The sequence below is a fragment of the Nicotiana tabacum genome, chromosome 11 (genome assembly GCF_000715075.1).
Source record: "Nicotiana tabacum cultivar K326 chromosome 11, ASM71507v2, whole genome shotgun sequence".
Lineage (NCBI taxonomy): Eukaryota > Viridiplantae > Streptophyta > Magnoliopsida > Solanales > Solanaceae > Nicotiana > Nicotiana tabacum.
In genome coordinates this window covers 47,130,595-47,146,872 of record NC_134090.1, presented here as the reverse complement: position 1 = coordinate 47,146,872, position 16,278 = coordinate 47,130,595, and positions in this window count along the sequence as shown.

Sequence of the window (16,278 nt, the reverse complement as noted above, 5' to 3'; positions counted from 1 at the left end):
ACAATATATAAAGTTATGATCTTTACACTTTTTCAAAAAAGTCAACAAAAGTCAACCCGGGGCTCGTCCGGTCAAAACCCAGGTCCAAAAGTAGATACTATCAATAACCCCACAAATCCATATATATGATTAGTTTCAAAATCCGAGTTCAAATCGACTCTCAAAACTCAAATTCTTATTTTTCAAAAACTTGACAAAGTTTCACAATTTTTTACTTTGATTCACATGATTTTGATTATAATTATAAGATATATTGATGAAATATAGTTGAAAATTAATTTGAATCACTTACCCAAAGTTTGTAGGTAAAAATTCCCTCTCCAAATTGCCTTCTACCGAGTCTAGAGTTCTAAAATGAGAGAATATGTTGAAAAATCCCAACTCCCAGCCCTTTTGTCTAGCTGCACATGTCGCATTTGCGACACATGCGAACCCTTGCAATTACGGACCAGGGATCGCATTTGTGAACCCTGACAGCCTCAACAATTGCCGCAATTGCAAAGCTGGACATCTTCGCAAAAGCGACCCAAGCCCCAAGCCTGCTGACTTCGCAATTGCCAAGGGGTCAGTCATAATTGCGGCATCATATACCCCCCCCCCCCAATCAACTTCGCAATTGCGATAACAGAGCACCAACAATGCCAACAATTCTATTTTCAGTTCAATTCATTCCAAAATAAGTCTGAAACTCATTCGAGCCCTTGGGGTTCAAACTATTTATCCACACAAGTCTAAAAACTTCATAAGAACTCGCTCACGCGATCAAAACACAAAAATAACATCTAGAACTATGAATCAAACACTAAACGCATTAATTTTGAAGTAAAGTTCAAGAACTACTAGAATTGCAACTAAGCGTCCGAATCCTATCAATTCAACTCCAAATAATACCAAATTTTGCATACAAGTTATAAATAGCATAACGGACCTATTCCAAATCACAAAATTAAATTCTGAGCCTGATAGATAAAAGTCAACCTATGATCAAACTTTTCAACTTCAAATTGCCAAATTTCGGCAAAAACACACAAATCAACCTACGGACTTTCGAATTCAATTTCGGGTATACGCCCAAGTGAAAAATTACTATATGAAGATATCTGAGTCATCAAAACACCATTCTGGGGTCATTTTACAAAAGTCAAATTTAGGTTAACATTTTCAACTTAGGCGTCTAAGCCAAGAATCAAAGGGTCTAAATCATCTTGAAATCTTCCCAGAACGAAACTAACAAACCTTGTAATTCATAAAATTATAAACACACATGTGTGAAGAAAAAAAGGGAAAATGGAGCGCATTACACAAAATAATGGGTCGGATCGTCACACTAGTGTCTGGTGAAGCACTTTGAGCCCTCCGGTGGGGTCATTATAACTGGAGCTACTGATGGGGATATCACAGGCCCCATTTCTAGGATTGATGTGGGGGTCAAATAAGGAAGGATGGGGTTTCTGGTGGTTTCTCTACACTGATCTTGGGAAAGAAGGGCATTGTCTGGCACACTGGCTCATTAGCAGGTTGAACTCCTTCGTTGACAGGTTCCTTGTCATGTTCGAGTACTGGGCTTGGAGGAGTGTGGTTAACCATAATTGGTGGTCAAAGCTCTCCATGCCATGGTTCAGATCCGCCGTTATAGACTAGGCTGGGAAGAGTGGGTCTTGCACGTGAATCGATATTGGGATTGAGCCTATCTTCATATTGAAGATTTGGCTTTGCCCCTACATAGACAGCTCTAGACAGATCCCGGCGAGTGATTTGGTGGGAGAGGCTCTGAGATTAATGTCAATGGTGGAATGGGTTCTTCCTCCATGTTTTCTTGATTTGTTGTTGGTTGTTGGGTCATTGTTTGTATCGGATTTGAGGGTTGTTATGTTGGAAAATTTATTACCCAAAGTGGTAATAGCATAGACGTTTCCCTTGATTTCATTAGTGTTTGGGGATTTCTTCTGATGTGGGGGTTTGCTTGACGAAACAGAAGGTGTTACTTTATCTATTGTAGAGTGATGATTACCTATTGCAGTTAGCCGATTTGGTAAAAATTTGGGGCTAAATGCAGGGATGGATTTGGTAGAGACAGTGAGAGGAGAAGAAGGAGTTTGGGGTAAGGTGAGGTGGGGTGGGGAGTGTAAGTATGGTGTGCATGTGTGGGCATGTGTTGGCATGTGCGATATTCAGGGTTCCATCCTTGGGCTACTTGCCCATTGTGGGCTCCATTTCTAGAGTTTGGGTTTGGGTACTAGGTGCTTTTTCCTGGGTTGGGTAGTTGAAACTGAGGGCGGGTGTAGTTTAGAATCTTTTTAGTTTGAGGTTGTGTTAATGGGCTAAGCCGAAAATTAGAGGGTATGTAAATTGTCAATCTTTAGCTTACCTGGTTGATTCTTCAGCCCCTTTTCTATAGAATGCATGGGTTTCCCCTGATAATGAAATGTTTGAGTGCTTAGGAATTTACATGTAATAGCATCAAGTATTTTTACCTGGATCCATTTAGCTTCTATGTTTGGTTCTTGGCGTATAGGGTTTGTGGGCCTTTGTTTTCCTTTCTTGTTGTTATGGAATCGCACCATTTGCCACTCATCTTCATCCTTTTTTGGTTAGTTCGATGGGGGATCGATCGATTGATTGTTTGGTAGTTGCATCTGTTGTTGGTATGACAAATTCTCCCACAGCCTATACCCATGATGCCTTCGCCTTCACAGATAATTGGTTGAGTGTGTGATCCGATTGTGATAGCCTTGATAACTGGAGATTCCAGTGGAACTTGTATACAGAGCCTAGCATACCTGCCTCTTAAGGTGGAGGATATGCAAGAGTCCACTTTGAGGAGCCTACCAGCTCTTGGTCCTATTCTTTCTAAGATATCGCGATCGTAAAATTCTGTTAGTAGCTAGGGGAGTCGTATCCTGATAGCGGTGAAGGTGAGGATAGTTCCACCAGGGACGAAATTTTTTTCCCATATGCACACTATTAGGAAGTTCCCAAAAACGAACCATGGCCCACCATAAAGAGTCTTGGCCATGCTTTCTTCCAAATTGAACTTAATAGTGAAGAAATCTCATCCTAGGTTAATTAGGATGAGATTTTCCTCTGGTTTCCACAACTCTCTTAGTTTAGCTTTGAGTGTTAGGTGGGGGATCCGTCTAGCGAAAAGTTTAACAATGACGGAAAAACGCCAGGAATGGTACAATCTTGCTTCATCTTCTTGAGTTAGAGCAATAGGATCATTAATCGTTGGTGGTTCTAGTAATATGTTGATTGTGAGATAGTCAGGGTTGTAACTGCTTGTGGTGGTTAATCTCATATCCACTGGTGCTTCTTTGAAGGATTGCTTGGGGGGAGGGGGTAGATCCTCCATCATTAGGTCTCATGTGGTAGGGGGCTTATCTGGTGGTTCCGGTGGAATATGGTGTGAAAGTTCCATGGTATTGGGTGGTGATGAGGTCATACCGGGGGAGGTATGTGAGATGTTAGCCTTAGTTGTAGAGATATTTTTTACTTTAGTTGGAATTGAAGATAGAGATGTGTTTGATTATACTTTTTCTGAAGGAAAAAGAGAGCACTTCATTTGGAATTTATGAAGATGGAGTTGGAAACAGGTTTGGAGCACTTTTTTCAAATTTGAAATCCAACTCCAATTTGAAATAAAATGAAATATTATTCCAAAAAAATAATAATAAATTCATGGTCAAACGACTCCTTAAGGTCCTCTTCTTTTTCTTTATTGTTTTTTTTGGGTTTTTTTGAGGGGGGTAACTTTTCTTTATTGTTGTTGAGCTGGTATATCTGTTTTGTCTATCGTTGTTGAAGTATTTCAAAGCATATTTTATATATACACATAAACAACTACTCCAAAAATATACTCTTTTGTTATAAAACTCCTAAAATATATTTTTTTGTCTAAATTTATGTGAGAATATTTTACTAGAGACGAACTTTGGAAAAAAACTCAAGATTTCAAAGATATTTAATTTATGTGAGAATATTAGACTGGACATGAATTTTAAAAAAAAAAAAACTTCAAGGGTCGTTTGGTTGGAATATGATTTATACCGGTATAAATTATGCTGGATTTATACCGGTATAAGTTATATTGGGATAAGTTATGCTGGGAGTAGTTATGCTGGGATTGTTGTTTATTTATTGTTTGGTATGTTGTATTAAGAATGACAATTGCATAATTTCTAAAAAGAAAGTATAAATTATACCAGTGCTAATTACCCCACCTTCTATAAGGTGTAAGTTATCTCAGTGTTAAAATTAACACCTGATTAACTTATACCTGATTTACTTATACCTGTAAGTTATCTCATGATATGAACATTTCAAATCAAAACAGAGAAACTAATGGTAAATTAACAAGATATTCAATACTAAAAAGTAAAAACTAAAGAAATATAAGAAAAAGAAACATTTTCAAGGTTATTAATTCCATATATTTATTACATCAAGCACAAGCATCGAGATTCACAGCTGAAATACATTCCATTTTTAGAAGAAGAAATTATCAGATACGAGTCACATTTTGACTCTTTTACCATTCTGTCAAAGACAATGTTTAACCAAAAATCTAAATCTTTGGTCAAAGCTAGAAAGAAATTCGGGTTACTGATAATCAGGAGACGAAAATAAAATATTTTTGAGAATAATGGTAAAGCAGTAAATAGTTTTGTATTTCAGTAAGATCTTAATCGTCTTTCGTGTCCTTACAGATGTTGAGTCTTTCCCCTTTTATATTTGATTCTAGGAGAAGATATAATGTCTTTGTCTTAATGAGGCAATTATGAGCAATAAATGATATTTAAAAGAAACATTACACAATCATTTCTATTTAATTCAGATTCTCTAACGTATTTGACATTTAATGCTGTATTTGGATTCTTTTGCGTCATCATATTCGTATCTTCAACTTCTTCTGATCTTTAATCTTTAAACGACTCGAATAGGTACGAGACTCGTACATATTTTAGTAACGGTCCACACTTATGTTGCTTTCTTTTCCCCCTATTTGTTGTCGCCCGTGCCTCTTGGCTATTCATTGCGTTTTGACCTTTTAACCAGTCCACGTGTCATGACACGTCATCTTCAATATTCAGACTCAGTTTTTTCCCAATACAGACAAAATGCAAATTTTACTATTTACAAATTCGAAAAGAGACAAAAAGAGGAATAAACTAAAGATGACATACATATACAACATTTTTTTTCCAGAACTATGTAAATTAAGCTAAAAATAAGATTCAAAGGTGCCATTTTTCTTCACTTCAAGCAGAAAAGACACCATTAATAGCTGCAAGTCCAATCTCACTCTCAGTTCCAAAAACTCCTCTTTTGATCATCAACAGCTCATTAATCTTGGTTTCTCCAATCGTCATCTTGATTTTAGAAGAATAGCCATTAAACTTCTGGCCCAAAACTGATGAGAAATAAGAGAAGAATTGTATTTCTTCTTCAGCACCAAATTTTCTTGAATTCTTGACCCTCCTTTCATACTCTTCTGCAACTAACATAGCAATCTCAGCCATAGTAATTAAAAAAGTTTTTTTTTTTCTTTTTAAAATTTTGGGAAGTAGGGTTGTTTCTTTTGAGAGCTTTAAATTTGATGTGTAAAGAAATGTTGGCTTTGGACAATATATGGAGAAGACCAAACGGTGGATTTTAGGTACGCAGGAAAATGGATAAGGTTGCCAGGGGGATACACACAATGTGTGAGGAGTGAGGACTATTATTTTAAAGTGGTTTTTGTTGGGTAAGGCGGGAAAATTTTATTTTGTGTCTGACACTAGTTGTATGATGTCTCATAGTTTTGTGAATCCACGTTTTACGTGGACCCAGAAGTGTAAGATTAGGGTCCACAAATTTGTGAGACAAAAAGAAATCTCACACAACTAATATAAGTTGTATGAGACACACAATAAAACTTCTCCTTTTTTTTTTCCAAGTTGTTCCCATTGTTTATTCTGATTCTTGCTTGCGCCCAAAGGTTTTGGGATACTACACATTATGTGTTTAAAACTATCGTACGTAGAGGCGGATCTAGAATTTTAAGCTTATGGGTTCCTACAATAATCTCAAGTGATAACTGGACCAACGAACTGAGTTCCAAGCTAAATATTCTTATACTTTTAATAAAATTTTTAGTACAAATATTAAGGTTTATGCAAAAATTACTAGGTTCACGGGAACCCATATCCTTTTCTCTGGATCCGCCCCTGATGGTAAGTGGACTATAAGGAAGTTCACTTATCTTGAGGAAAGGATCTTTCCAAACCTAAATTTGAAAAATGGAACCAAATTAATATGAATTTGTGTCGTAAAAAATACATTAAAAGATGAAATATTTCTTATCAGATTTTCTTTGTCTTTTTAAAGTTTGACCTCGAAACCTCTAGTTAATGATAGTAGCTTAATGGTAAATACTTATTCGCGTTTGTGAGCACCTAATTTTTGATAATATTTAATTTTTTATCATTTTCTCTATGTAAATATTTTAGGGGTTTTAACCTACAATTTTTAGTTTTGTTACACTTTTTATTATAGGGTAAAAATACAAAATTTAAAAGGTGAATTATTACTATTAATATTATTTTATTTTTATTTTTATTTTAAAATAATAAAAAAATTCCGAAAAAATATTAATTTTTTTTTAATTTTCAGGAGTGATTTAAAAAAAAAGGGAAGTATTGAATAAAAAAAAAGTAAAAGTAGGTGGAATTCTCTTTTAAAAAGTAAAAGAAAGTAGAAAATTAAAAAAATAAAAGTAAAGTTTTGTGGAAATTTTAAAAAAATAAAAAGTAAAAGAAAGTTGGAATTAAAAAAAATATAAAGGTATCTGAAAATTAAAAAAATTTAAAGTAAAAGAAAGTAGCATTTTTAAAAGAAAAGCAAAAGAAAGTGGATTGTTTTTTTAAGAAAATTAAATAAGTGGAATTCTCTTTTAAAAAGTAAAAAAAAAAGTTGGATTTTAAATAAGATAAAAGTAATTAAAGTTGGAATATAAAAAATAAAAGTAAAGAAAGGTGGGATTTTTTTTATAAAAAAAATAAAAGCAATTTGTAAGTGGGATTTCTTTTAATTAAAAAATAATAAAATATTTTTAAAAAAAATCTGAAAAATCTCAAAAATTTTGCTATAAATAGAAGAGAAAATTTGAGAAGAGAAAAAAAAAGAGAGGGGGAGGAGAGAAATTTAGGTTGAAAATTTTCATTAAATTTTTCTTTCAATATTTCGGGCCTTGAATCTTGGGTTTGAAGAAGAGTTGATAGAGATTTTGTTGTTGCTGCTGTATTGACTCTACAACTTTCAGATTTTATTCATTTGAATTCACTCTCTTGTAGGTATGTAATTCAAGCTCTTGAGTTAAAAAATGTCGGAGCATCTATATTGAAGCAGAAGCAAATTGATTTGGTTCTTTTGATAAAGTTTCTTTCGTATTTAATCTGTTCGCATGAATGATGTTTCTTTGATTGAGTGAATTGAGATTTACAAATGTTAAAGTTATTTTAGTATGTTCATGACTCTGTCTCGTTTTTGTTTTTTGTTTTTTTTTTTTACTTTTTTTATTTTTCTTGGCTCATGACTTGTAACCAGCAGGTATTGTTTTGTTTACATTTAGATTTCAAGCTCATGTAGCACCATGTTCATATTTTGAAATTTAAAGAAGTATGTGAAGTTGAACAATTTGTCAACATTAAGATGTAAAAAAAAATAGATTGCATTAGTGGAAGGATCTTATCTTCAGTTTATGTTATTGGCTGCATATTTTCTTAAATTAACCATGTGAAGATTCAACTTCCTCTGCTTCAAAATGGTAATGTAGAAGTTATAGTGGTGATACTACAACTTTCTCTTTAGCATAGCATTAAATAAATTAATTACTTTAAGTGTTCTTTGTTATAATCAAGTTTAAAATGCATTTTTGTATGTCCATGTTTGTTTTGTTCCTTCTGGTTCATCCGAATAGTTCTCAGCATGATTTTTTTTTTTGTGATCATATGGTCATTTAAGATTCATTATTTTGTTATAAAATTTTGTTAGTTTCTTTCTAGAATTTGAAAACGAAAGCCGGTCTTGTGAAGATGATATGGAGATGAACCCAAAGCTGGCACATGTCTTTTGTTATTTTCACATAAATGTCAACTCCACCTTTCTGAATTGTAGTATGCTATAACAAAAGGCTCCAGTGATATACATGTAGCTAACCCATTCCTTTAGGCCTTTTGTACTTATCAATTTATACCACTCCATCCACAATAAAACAACAAAACTCATGGCCCTCATTTAATTAATTTTAAATCCTTAGAATTCGAGGCATGCAATTTAGCGAATTTTCTATGGCCCTCGCAAAGTTGAAAAATGCGTAGTTGCTTTAGTCGCGTAATTTGAAATTACCTTCCTAAACTCGGGTGTGCATTTCATGTGACCCAAATCCAAATCCCAACAACGTTAAATAAAATGTGTCGTGGACCGCGGGTGCATTTATGTGACGTGGTTCAAGACATATTTTAAATGACGTTGCAATCTTCCTAAAAATGAATAAGAGCGGTTAATAAGTTAAAATTGAACCATAGGCTAAAACATGTATTAAAATCAGATAATAGGCCAATTATAACAAGTTGAGCGACCGTGCTAGAACCACGGAACCCGGGAATGCCTAACACCTTCTCCCGGGTTAACAGAATTCCTTACCCGGATTTCTGTGTTCGCGGACTGTAAAACAGAGTCAATCTTTTCCTCGATTCGGGATTTGAACCGGTGACTTGGGACACCATAAATTATCCCAAGTGGCGACTCTGAATTCTTAATAATAAATGAATCCCGTTTCGATTGTCACTTTAAGTTGGAAAAAACTCCCTTATACCCTTTTCGGGGTGTAGGAAAAAAGGAGGTGTGACAGCCTGGCGACTCTGCTGGGGACTGGAACCCAGAACTTCTGGTTTAGGGTTCGAGAATTCGAGCTTGGAATAATTGTTATAATTGGCTTTGTTTATTATCTGATTTTTACATGTTTGGGCCTAATGTGCTAAATGCTGCTTTTACGGCTTTGATATTATCTGAACTGTATATAAACTGCTACGAAAACCTTCTCTTCTCACCTTCAGGGATGTGCTCGCTGGTCGAGACTCCCTATTCTATTAGTGTCATACCTTGAAATAAGAAAGAGGCTCGAACAAGTTACTAAGCCGGATGGCCTTTTGGTTCCCGGTACGTAGCCCCCTCCTCGGCTCTAGTTGTCCTCTCGGGTACACAGTCTAGAACAAATACCCAGGCTTTGAACCTAGAATAACTCAGCTTCATGTCGGATCCCTAATAGGAATGTTTGTGTGCATCATGTGCATTTGACTTTGGAGGCGCAACACAGGGGTTGGGTTTGTCTAGGACAGGTGTACCAAAAAAGAAAAAGACCATCCTGATGCATCTTACTTGCTACTTGTGCATTTATTTGCTTCGGACTTGCATGCTGACCGACTTTGGAATATTTTGAGGAAAGAGAAATAGCAGTATGAGGGTTAAAGAGAGTTAATCGCCTGTTTTGAAAAAAAAACAATGTCCAAATAGTGCCGAAACTCTGCCGTATTTTTGAGAAAATTTAAAAAAATAAGAAAAAGAAAAAAAAGGAGAAGGAAAAGAAAAAAGATTTGTTTTCAAAAATAGTTTGTTTATTTTGCCAATAAAATGAAAAAAGAATCTTGTTTTCAAAAATAGTTTGTTTTATTTGCGAACTACGTCAGTTTGATTCTCACAGGATATGGGATACGTAGGCAACCCTCATCGGGTCCAACTTCTTTTTGCCAAAAATAGCCCGAAACAAAAAAAAAATTATTTTACTGTAAATAGGTAAGGTGATGCTGTTTTTATCAAAAATAGCCGAATGTTCCCGAAAGGGACGCCGGAAGGCTGATTTCGCATAAACAACCACCTTTGGTCTTTTTCCAATTTTTGGCCAGTTAGCAGGCACAGCCTTAAAATCTCCCTCCGGAAGTACTGAAAGGCCGTATTTGCAAAGTTGGGCTTTTGGTTTTAGAAACAAAAATCTGAAAAAGGGTCATTTTTTATTCAAAATAGAGTAAATCATGATTAATCACCTTAATAAATGTGCAGAATGAGCACAAGCCAGAATTTACCAGTAACAATTATGAACAAGATCCCTTTGGAATTGCACATGTGGTGGGATGACTTGGGCAAATCAGGGCGAGACACAGTCAATGTATACTTGGGAGGCCTCGCTGGGTTGCTGAAAATTAATCCCAAAGGGGATATCATAAAGGCATTGGTCACATTCTGGGACCCGGCTTACAACGTATTTCATTTCTCAGATTTTGAACTTACCCCAACATTGGAAGAAATAGCCGGATATATTAGGGGTCCAAAAGTTCCTCTAAGACACCAGTACCTAATTGCTCCGAGGGCCATAGCCGTGCACATGTTCCTAGACTCTTTGAAAATAAGTAGGGAGGTCCACAACCCAGACTTGGCAGCTAGTTTTTGTACTTTGCAGTTTATATACAACAGATATGGTCATATAGGGGGTTCAACAAGCCGGAAAACAAAATCTGCAGCAAGGGAAACCGCCTTAAGTGGGAAGAACACAGATGTTTTGCATTTATGGTGGCCTTTTTGGGACTTTAGGTGTTTTCTAGAAAAGATGGGAATATTGAGATACGAGCAGCCGGGGTTGTCAGCACTTTGTTTACTCAGGCCAACAGCACCCTCGCACCCATGATAGTAGCTGAAATCTTTCGCGCTCTCACAGCCTGCAAAGTTGGGGGAGACATTTTTGAGGGGTGCAACGTGTTGCTGCAGATGTGGATGATCAAACACATATGCCGTCATCCTCAATTTATGAGTTATGGGTCGACAGAGAAAACATGAATAGAGGAATTTTCTACGAGGGTTGATGGAATCAGCTTGCCAGAAGGGGTCACAGAGTGGATAGCGCGCCTCCGTTCCGTCACTGCAAGCCAAATATAGTGGACATTTGGATGGCTGCCTATGGATGAAATCATATATATACCAGCCACTGGACCCCATTTCCTTTTGATGGGACTCAGGAGTATCCAACCCTATGCCCCGTATCGAGTTTTGAGGCAGTTGGGGATATGCCAAGTAGTTCCGAAAGATGAAGATCTTAGTGGCCAAGTGGTCGAGATCGGGCCTAACGGACAATTTCACGAAGCAGCAGTCCGCCAAATTTGGAGCGAGTGTCAATACTTAACGGCAAATACATGTGTACATGATCGGTCCAAAGGTGAAGTTTTGCCAGGATACGTTGCTTGGTATAGGAGAGAAATCGAGTTTGGGAGGCCGGCCAAGAGACCCCATCTCCAGGAGTTCATCGGGGCGTCGCAAGAATAGTGGGATTGGTTGGCTAAAGAACATAAGTACATGGCCACAATAGGCAGATTGGAGAAGCAAGTCATGGAGTTGCAGTTTGAGAAAGATCTGCAGGCCGCCGCAGATGAGGGGGAGAAAAAGAAACTAGCTAAAGAAAATGAGGCCCTTCAAGCCCAAATTCAAAAGATGAAAATAGTTGCAAAAAACCCCACCCGAAGTGCCAAAGATGAAAAACTTATAGATAACCTGAGGTGGAAAGTGGGTGAATATAATTTTGATCTGAACAAAGCAGAAAGTGAATTAACCAGGGCTTGAAAACAATTGGCCGAAAACTCGGCAGAACGAGCACGTCTGGTTAAGCAGCTGAAAGAAAAGTATGACAATGAGGTTGCAGGGCTAAAGAAAAGGGTCATCGCCATAGAAAACAAAATGATCAAACAGGCAAAAGACTTCAGGGTTGAAAGGGAACATTGTTATACGACCTTGGCGCAATTAGAAATAGACTTGCAACAACTTCAGGAGCAGAATCATGTGTTTGACCAAACTTTGGAAGCCAGGGCCCAGCAGATTGGGCGTTTGTTACAAGAAAAATGCGTCATAAGAGAGAGAATTAGAAACATCGCCAACTACGTCGTTATGAAGTGTCAGATCTGTGAGGATATGACTCGCACTACCTTCTTCGCAGCAGTGATGACATTTGTTAGGCAGATAATGAGTAGCTTGGACCGACTTCAAAGGGATCTTGCATATAGGCCCGCGGCGAGACCGAATGATGCCCCGCGGGCACCAGGAGCATTGATGTATTCATGATTTCTCATGAAGTATGTATTTCCGTTTCGGTTAAATTCTGTCGGTCATGTTGAGTTTGTATTTTCTTTCTGTTCTGTATTTCCTTTTGTTGGAGTATGATAGTTTATTTTCGGAGTCTGTATTTTGTCTATGCATCAGAATCTGTTAGTCTTTTGGAATTTGTTAGTTTTGAGGTTTGTAATGGAAGCATTTGTTTTTTTAGAGCTGTTTACTTGTGCACTTATCTGCCAGAACTACGCACGGTCTGATTCATGCGGGGATATGATACATAGGCAATCTCTATAGGATTTGACCACCACTAAAAAGAAAAGGGGGAAATGAAAAATAAATAAAGGAGGATAGAATAAAGGAAGCTTAAAAGAAGGGGCACAATTATGAGAGGCCGGAATGACGCACGCAACCGAAACAAATGCATGATAGAAAATGGTTAATTGCCTAGGTGCATTGCATCCCAACGTGAAATTACATATGTGTTAAACTCTAAAAACTAACAAGTTGTTGTTTTGTAGAGAATTCAAGCAGTTAGTTTATCTAGAGGATACTAGCACATTATCATTACCAAACTAGATCAAAAGGACCAATACCAGAAATCATGTCTATCCCGGATGTCGACACAAGTGTTGAGGTAGAGGAGTTGGACGTCAGTAAAATGAAAGAGGAGATGCTCAAACTTAAGCAACAGATGGCCGAGATGTATCAGGCCTGGTCTAAAGGACAATCACCCCCAGCTTACCCTGCTAACCCTGCTTCCACCCCACCACCGGCTCAGGCTCAGGATCATCCTGCCATCGATCCAAGCTTTCCCATTTACCAACATTACCATGGCACTACTTCTCATATGCCACAAGCTCCACTACCAAAATCAATTCCATACCCCCTCCGCCAGTCACCCCTGTCTTTGTGGCATCTCCACCAGCTGCACTCCATAGATCCTCGAGTGAGCCTATGTTCCAAGCTTAGGACAACCAGTACTATCCCCCGGAGCCCACCTTCAAAGCTCCCGAAACCTACCCCTATAATCCACGTTCTGATCTCCCGAGAGAAGCTGAGAGACCAGCCAAAATTCCCGAACATGAGGAGATGTTCAGGAAAGTTAAGAGCCTAGAACAGTCATTCCGGGACATGCGAGGATTAGGAGGTCAAGTAAGTGTGGCCTACAAGGACCTATGTCTGTTTCCAAATGTGCAATTACCTCCAGGTTTCAAGATGCCCAAGTTTGATCTATACAATGGGCACGGTGATCCAGTAGCACACTTAGGAGGTTTTTGCAATAAGATGAGGGGAGCCGGAGGAAAAGATAATTGTTAATGGCTTACTTCAGTCAGAGTTTGAGTGGATCAACATTGGAATGGTACACCCGCCAAGATCATGGAAGATGGTACACATGGGATGATCTGGCACAAGCGTTCGCTGGTCACTTCCAGTATAATCTTGAGATCATTCCAGACCGACTGTCCTTGACTAAACTGGAGAAGAAGCACAGTAAAAGCTTCAGAGAATATGGTTTCCGATGGAGAGAGCAGGCAGCAAGGTTAGATCCCCCAATGAAAGAGAGCGAGATGGTTGATTACTTTTTGCAGGCGTTAGAGCCGACCTACTTTGGTCATTTGGTGTCCGCAATCGGCAAGTCTTTTAATGATGTTGTAAAAATGGGAGACATGGTCAAGGAGGGACTTAAGTCCAACAAGATCATGAGTTATTCAGCAATCAAGGCAACCACCCAGGCCATCCAAAATGGCACTGGGAGCGTACTTGGGAAAATGAAGAAAGAAGATGTTGCGACGATTAAGTCCGGAGCCTGGTTCAGATCTGGAGGCCCATCACCCTACTATAACCAACCCCGACCCTACCACCAAAATTACCCTCACACTCCATATAGCCCTCCACAACAATACTACCCACCACCAGATCCCCAATTTTCCGTCCATCAGGCACAAACCTATACCCAAACCCCGACACACGCACAATGGCATGCGCTGGCTCCATAAAATCCATACCCAGCTCTACAAAACACATATCCACCCCCAAGAGCCTACAGAAATCCCCCCCAGAACGGGTTTTCGACCAAGCCAAGCCTTCAAGAATGAGAGGTTACAGAAGCAAAAGACTTTCACTCTACTGGGGGAATCGTATACCAGTCTTTTCCACAGGTTGAGGCAGTTGGGCATGCTGAATCCAATTGAGCCTAAAATGCCAAATCCCCCTCCTAGAAATCTTGACCACTTGGTGAGTTATGAGTACTGTTCAGGGGCCCCTGGGCATGATACATAGAAGTGTTGGAAACTAAAAATAGATGTGCAAGAGCTTATTGATACTCATCGGATCGAGGTCCAGGCCCCAGAAGCACCAAATATCAATCATAATCCACTGCCAACTCGCCATGAGACCCATATAATTGAGTTGGTACACAAAGGAGAGGAGCCTAAGAAACCCTCGCAGACAGTAATGATGATCCGTTCCAGCGAAACCAGTTCAAAGGAGAAGGTAACCAGTGGGAAATTAGTGGTCCAGTTGAAAGGGGTAGACAATAAGCCAGCTATGGTAGCCGAGAAAGGGTCGTCAAGCACTGTCGCAGTGAAACCAGAGAAAGCTAAAATGGTAGTACCAGGGGTTGCAAGTAAACCTATTGTGGTCGTGAAGGGTGCTCGCACAGAGCCTGTTATTATAAAACCAGTAACTCAGCTTCCAGTGATCAACATCAAGGCTGTTCCTTAGAATTATGAATGGGTGATAGTGATTTACAAAGGGAAAGAAATCAAAGAAGAAGTTTGTGAAGCACAAGGTTTGACTCGCTCAGGAAGGTGTTTCACTCCCGAGGAGTTAAGAAGAGCTAAAGATAATCCAACGCCGGTAAAAAAAGTTGTAACTAAAGAAGAGGCAAAGGAATTTTTGAGGAAAATGAAAGTGCATGACTATTCTATTGTAGAGAAGTTGAGGAAAACGCCCGCTCAGATCTCATTGCTCTCATTGCTAATCCATTCAGATGAGCACCGTCAGTCGCTGATGAAAATCTTGAAGGAGGCCCGTGTCCCCGACAAGATCTTGATAAACCATCTGGAAAAGATATCCAACAAGATTTCTGAAGTAAACAGAGTCACTTTTTCCGATGATGAATTGCCCGTAGAGGGTATTGAGCATAACAAAGCCCTTTACCTTACAGTAAAATGTGAGGATTTCGTGGTTACCCGGGTATTGATTGACAATGGTTCAAGTGCGAACATCTGTGCTCTCTCCACTCTAAGCAAGTTGAAAGTAGAAGATGAGGGGATCCATAAGAACAGTATCTGTGTGCGGGGATTTGACGGCGGGGGCAAAGACTCTGTCGGGGACATAATGTTGGAGCTGACTATAGGTCCAGTAGAATTCACAATGGAATTCCAAGTGTTGGATATAGCTGTTTCCTACAATTTGCTATTAGGGCGACCGTGCATTCACACCGCTAAAGCAGTACCATCAACACTCCATCAGATGGTCAAGTTTGAATGGGACAGACAGGAAATAGTTGTGCACGGCGAAGATAATTTTTGCGCTCACAGCAACACCATTGTGCCATTCATTGAAATGGAAGATGACAAGGGACCATGGGTCTACCAAGTTTCTAACACAATGTCAGTCGAGAAAGTTCCAGAAGGTAAGTGTATCCCAAATCCAAAGATAACCGCAGCATCAGTCATGGTAGCGTATGAAATGTTGAATAATAGTTTTGTACCAGGAAAGGGTTTGGGATCAGCTCTGCAAGGCATCATACAGCCTGTGTCTCTTCCTGAAAACTTGGGAACATTTGGTATGGGATTCAAGCCCATAGCCGCAGACATAAAAAGAGCCAGGAAATTGAAACATAGGGCATGGGTCCTTCCAAAGCCGGTCCCACATCTTTCTAGATCATTTGTCAAGTCCGGTACGAGGAGTCGCCCAGTAACATCAATTCCCAGTTCTGTGATTGATCCTGACAAGGAGTTAATTGAAAGATTTGAGAAGTTGTTCGATAGTGTGAACATGGTGGAAATTGGATAAGGTTCTAGCAACGCGGAAGTGCAATTTGTCGGGCCAAAAACAAAGCTTAATAATTGGAAGGCTACTCCCCTCCCTACTCGGAAGGAGTCTTGGTAGTTTGCTTTGATTTTCCTTTAAGTTTGTATG